This window comes from Periplaneta americana, chromosome 3 (genome assembly GCF_040183065.1).
Source record: "Periplaneta americana isolate PAMFEO1 chromosome 3, P.americana_PAMFEO1_priV1, whole genome shotgun sequence".
Taxonomy (NCBI): domain Eukaryota; kingdom Metazoa; phylum Arthropoda; class Insecta; order Blattodea; family Blattidae; genus Periplaneta; species Periplaneta americana.
In genome coordinates this window covers 102,289,127-102,295,809 of record NC_091119.1, presented here as the reverse complement: position 1 = coordinate 102,295,809, position 6,683 = coordinate 102,289,127, and the positions used below count along the sequence as shown (strand labels likewise).

The 6,683-nt window shown below is 42.3% G+C and overlaps 1 protein-coding gene across 1 annotated transcript in view; it reads right to left on the bottom strand.

Annotated features, from left to right (window-relative positions):
- Positions 1-6,683, bottom strand: part of LOC138696340 (DNA polymerase alpha catalytic subunit-like) — a 575,659-nt gene that overhangs the window by 272,772 nt on the left and 296,204 nt on the right. The gene's annotated exons all lie outside the window — the stretch shown is intronic.

Genomic DNA, 6,683 nt, shown 5'->3' with positions numbered 1-6,683 from the left:
AGAAGGAATGCCTGGTGGTCTTGTTTAAGATATATATTTTTTGGGCCACGTCCCGTACTAGACGACGAGACATATTACACGCCGGCACCGATGCCAACTTCTGTGACAGCATCCTTGCCAGATCCCATGACAGTACCCAGACCAGCACCAAGTCCATATGATATGCCAGGATCCATGACAGCTCCCATGCCAGTTCCAATACCACTACCAGTGCAAGATTCCATATCAGTGCCTATGCCAGGTCCTATGCCATTACCCATGCCAGCTTCCATGCCAGCAGAAGATAGGCACCGAAGAAGGAATGCCTGGTGGTCTTGTTTAAGATATATATTTTTTGGGCCACGTCCCGTACTAGATGACGAGACATATTACACGCCGGCACCTATGCCAACTTCTGTGACAGCATCCTTGCCAGATCCCATGCCAGTACCCAGACCAGCACCAATTCCAGATAATATGCCAGGATCCATGACAGCTCCCATGCCAGATCCAATACCACTACCAGAGCAAGATTCCATGTCAGCGCCTATGCCAGGTCCTATGCCATTACCCATGCCAGCTTCCATGCCAGCAGAAGGTAGGCACCGAAGAAGGAATGCCTGGTGGTCTTGTTTAAGATATATATTTTTTGGGCCACGTCCCGTACTAGATGACGAGACATATTACACGCCGGCACCTATGCCAACTTCTGTGACAGCATCCTTGCCAGATCTCATGCCAGTACCCAGACCAGCACCAATTCCAGATAATATGCCAGGACCCATGACAGCTCCCATGCCAGATCCAATACCACGACCAGAGCAAGATTCCATGTCAGCGCCTATGCCAGGTCCTATGCCATTACCCATGCCAGCTTCCATGCCAGCAGAAGGTAGGCATCGAAGAAGGAATGCCTGGTGGTCCTGTTTAAGATATATATTTTTTGGGCCACGTCCCGTACTAGATGACGAGACATATTACACGCCGGCACCTATGCCAACGTCTGTGACAGCATCCTTGCCAGATCCCATGACAGTACCCAGACCAGCACCAATTCCAGATCATATGCCAGGACCCATGACAGCTCCCATGCCAGATCCAATATCACTACCAGTGCAAGATTCCATGTCAGCGCCTATGCCAGGTCCTATGACATTACCCATGCCAGCTTCCATGCCAGCAGAAGGTAGGCACCGAATAAGGAATGCCTGGTGGTCTTGTTTAAGATATATATTTTTTGGGCCACGTCCCGTACTAGATGACGAGACATATTACACGCCGGAACCTATGCCAACTTCTGTGACAGAATCCTTGCCAGATCCCATGCCAGTACCCAGACCAGCACCAATTCCATATGATATGCCAGGACCCATGACAGCTCCCATGCCAGATCCAATACCACTACCAGAGCAAGATTCCATGTCAGCGCCTATGCCAGGTCCTATGCCATTACCCATGCCAGCTTCCATGCCAGCAGAAAGTAGGCACCGAAGAAGGAATGCCTGGTGGTCTTGTTTAAGATATATATTTTTTGGGCCACGTCCCGTACTAGATGACGAGACATGTTACACGCCGGCACCTATGCCAACTTCTGTGACAGCATCCTTGCCTGATCCCATGACAGTACCCAGACCAGCACCAATTCCAGATGATATGCGAGGACCCATGACAGCTCCCATGCCAGATCCAATACCACTACCAGTGCAAGATTCCATATCAGTGCCTATGCCAGGTCCTATGCCACTACCGATGCCAGCTTCCATGCCAGCAGAAGGTAGTCACCGAAGGAGGAATGCCTGGTGGTCTTGTTTAAGATATATATTTTTTGGGCCACGTCCCGTACTAGATGACGAGGCATATTACACGCCGGCACCTATGCCAACTTCTGTGACATCATCCTTGCCAGATCCCGTGCCAGTACCCAGACCAGCAGCCATTCCAGATGATATGTCAGGACCCATGACAGCTCCCATGCCAGATCCAATACCACTACCAGTGCAAGATTCCATGTCAGCGGCTATGCCAGGATCCATGCTAGACCCCATGCTGGTTCCCATGTCTGATTCCGTGGCGAATTCCTTGTCAGCAACCTATTCAGATCCCATGCCAGTACCCATAGAAGTCCCTATGCCAGCTTCCATGCCACCAACCAAGCCAGACCCCATACAAGCACCTATATTAGATCCCATGTCAGATTCCTTGCCATACCCCATTCTAGCTCCAATAGCAACACCTATATCAGGTTCAATAACAGCACTCCTGCCAGATCCTATACAAGCTTCCATGCCATCACCCATTCCAGATTCCTTGCGAGAACCCATGCTAGCTCCAGTGTCTGATGCCATGCCGGCTCCCATGTCGGATTCCTTGCCATCACCCATGATAGATGCCTTGTCAGATTCCATCTCGCCAACCAAGCCAGACCCCATACCAGATTCCATGCCTACTTCCATGCCGGATTCCTTGCCATCACCCATGCTAGATGCCTTGTCAGATTCCATGCCACCAACTAAGCCAGACACCATACCGGATCCCTTGCCTGCTTCCATGCCGGATTCCTTGGCATCACCCATGCTAGATGCCTTGTCAGATTCAATGCCACCAACCAAGCCAGACCTCATACCAGATCCCATGCCGGATTCCTTGCCATCACCCATGCTAGATGCCTTGTCAGATTCGATGCCACCAACCAAGCCAGACCCCATACCAGATCCCATGCCTGCTTCCATGCCGGATTCCTTACCATCACTCATGCGAGATGCTTTGCCAGAACCCATGCCATCTCCTATACCACCAACTAAGCCAGATCGCATACCAACATCCACATCATTTTCCATGCTTACTTTCATGCAAGATTCCTTGTCATCACCCATGTCAGATGCCTTGCCATCACCCAGGCCATATCCCGTGCCGGCTCCCATGTCACCAACCAAGCAACATCCCATACCAGCACCCATATTAGATTCCATGCCTGCTTCCATGTCAGATTCCTTGCCATTACCAATATTAGCTCCAATGGTAACACCCATGCCAACTCCGATACAAGATTCCTTGCCAGTTCCCATGCCAGAAACCAAGCTAGATCCCATGTCAAATGCCTTGTTAACGCCCATGCTAGATCCCATCCAAAATCCTTTACCAGCGCCTATGCGAGATCCCTTGATAACTCCTCTGCTAGCATCATCGATGGAAGATCCCATGCCTGAATCCTTGCCAGGTTCCATGCCTGGACCATCATTGGAGCACTTAGCAACGGAAGATGAAGATGAGGAAACAACAACGACGTGTTGGTCTTGTTTAAGGTATATATTTTGTTTGCTTTGTTGTCGTTTGAGGCGTAAGTAGTATAAATATTGTACTTCTAAGAGCCATTTTCAGATAGATTGCCCTCCGAGTGTTCCCATGTTTCTCTCCCCACTTGTTAATAGTAAAGCTTCTGTTAGAGTAATAGTAATTTATATATACTCCTTAATGTTACCTATCATCAAACCTTTCATTTTATTTGGCGACCTGTTTCTTTATGTTCTAACAATATGTCTGAATATCACGCTCCGTCCCTTGGTTCCACTGAATATAGCGATAAATAGACACTTGTGGTCGCATTTTCCATTTAAATATTTTGTTTCCTGATAGGCACATCACGCTTAGAAACGTTTGGACCTGTACATTATGAATTAATTATGTCTTTATGGCAATACAATAGGAAAGAGATTTACGTTTTTTCTTAGTTCTTTTTTTTAACCTCAGTCCTAAGAAATCCTTTTTTCTCTTGCTGTCACTAGAGTGCACTGAAATTAATGTTTGGATGGTAATGGACTTACTGTAAGGTAAGTTCATACATTTGCTTTGTTTTCTTGAATGTAGTTAGTAATTATGAATGGCTAGCAGTTTTTAAAATTATGTGATATTTTGTCTGAAACTACATTAACAACTCCCTCAAAATCTGTGCTTCAGTGGCTGACCATGACAATATCTTTGAAAAATATTGGAGTGCAGGAAGTCAAGTGATTTTATTGTCAAACGCCTGGTATTAGAAAACAACAGCAACATTAAAAACTCCATCCTAGCTTTCAGTTTAATAAGGAAACATGGTAAAAATTTTGAAATATTTTTTTCTAAACTCAATGTTTTAATATATATTATTTTAATGTACCGAAGTACATATGATATTTCCATGCAGATATTCTGCGTCATCATACGATGAAAGAGTAACGGAACGGAGAAAGATTCTCTCCGGCGCCGGGATTTGAACCCGGATTTTCAGCTCTACGTGCTGATGCTTTATCCGCTAAGCCACACCGGATACCCAACCCGGCGTTGGACAGAATCGTCTCAGTTTAAGTTCCAACTCTTGGGTTCCCTCTAGTGGCCGCCCTCTGCACTACGTCATAGACGTCTATGAACGTAGGACTGAAGTCCACACATGTGCTGAGGTGCACTCGTTATGAGTGACTAGTTGGTAGGGATCCGACGGAATAATCGCCGTCTTAAATCACGAAGTGATTTACGCATATCATATATATTATTCTAATGTACCGAAGTACATATGATATTTCCATGCAGATATTCTGCATCATAATACGATGAAAGAGTAAAGGAATGGAGAAAAATTCTCTCCGGCGCCTGGATTTGAACCCGGGTTTTCAGCTCTACTTGCTGATGCTTTATCCACAAGAGCTGAAAACCCGGCGCCGGAGAGAATTTTTCCTCTGTTCCATTACTCTTTCATCGCCAATGTTTTAAGGTAAAATTATGACCACTTAACCAAACCGAACTAATTGCCAATAATGCGGGAATATATTCGTATATTTCCCAGCAACTCTCACCACTATCCACCACTTGAAATGGACAGAGGTGAAATTAACTTCGGGCGTCATATTTTCTTTTTTTACGTACAGTTAATGGATTATTCTATAAACATTCAGATTCCTGCTTAATGTTAATTAAATAAAAATAGATAAGCAATGAGAAAATAAAACTTTAATACAAAAAGAAAAGCAATAGGAAAATTCATTGCAAATGCTACTTGCGATGTTGAGGAGGGAGGATGGCTTTAATATGGTGGAAAACCATTGAATGAAAAATAATGTTTTTGCTGTAAAATACACTTTAATATGTGAGAAATATATATGGCATGAAATTTAATGAGGATATATGCCCTTGTCAACTACTGCAGCGCTATCTTTAAAACTATGATGCATAGGGTTTTCAAAGAACAAGAATGGTTAAAATGTGGTGGAAAACGAGTGAATTTTTAAAAAGAAAAATTCTTTGTTTAAAATAATCTTTGAAATTTCAAAATTTCATCGCACAAAATTTAATGCACATTTATATAACCCTTTAGGCTGTCATTTTTAAAGCACAGAGTTTTTAAATTACACTAAATTTTAATTGCAATTTCTGGTAACTTTAATTTTTTGCTTCATTCTCATACAAAGAGTGAATATTTTTATATCTTCGAACTATTAATACATGGATTTTATTTGAAACACACATTCTTAGATAATTAGGAAACTTTCTGTGTAACAGAGATTTGTTATTTTGTTGCATTTGATAAAATAATATCCTCACATGTTTCTCTAATGGTATCTCCAAAATTGATTCTTAAGATGTATTCTTTATTTTCACATTTTGAAAACGAATATCAAATTTATGATAGAACAATTTTAAAGAATGTTCTTTTAGGAGTAAAATGACAAAGAGGTTTTGAACTTATCTTAAAAATGGCTCAGATATATTCACTATCGTGACCTACAGTGCCTTGATACTCCCCCCCCCCCAACATTTCTGCCCCAATTATTTTTACTAAACTCAAATGGGCGACTCCAAAATGAATATAGATTGTTAGTTGAGAGGCTTGAGAGAAATAGACCTTTGGGAAGGCCGAGACATAGATTAGAGGATAATATTAAAATGGACTTGAGTGATGTGGGATATGATGGTAGAAATTGGATTATCTTGATGAGGATAGAGGCCGATGATGAGCGTATGTGACGGCGGCCATGAATCTCTGGGTTCCTTAAAAGTCATAAGTAAGTAATCTCAAATTTAAATTGTTGCAGCAATGATATTTATATATACAAAAATGAAGAAATTATCATAAAATAGGTAAGAATTCAATTTATACAACATCTCCCCTTAAAAATAAGATTTACATGTATCGGAAATAATCTATGAAGGCCAGTGACAGCTTGTGTCTGTCGTGTGCATGGGTGGGTAAGAGTGTGTATCGGTTATGTGAAGATTATAAAACCCGTTCCATTAGTGAATTGAGGCGTATAGTTGCAAAATCAAAACATAATTTTTCAGTACGAAGGAAAAACGTTTGCAAGGAACTAAGGATTTGCAACCAATTCTCTTTTTCATTATACAAATCCATGTTATGTATCTGGCTTTGGAGCATAACAGTGCTATAACAGTTGTAGAATCATATGAAGATATGAAATACAACATTAACTCATTTCGGAAAAAAAGTGATGTATCTGATTTTGCAACTACACGTCTAAATTAAAGTATTAAATATGTTGTTGTTGTTGTTATCTAATGCCGGGCTTTGGCAACGAAGCCATTAGCGTTCTTGCTCTCCAATATTTCTCTGTGGTGGATCCATCAGGTAGAACTTCACAGATTAGCATAAGTGTAACCGTTTTTTAAGTGGGCACCAATTTTTTGTTTGTAATGGTGGTTACATCACCCACTCACGT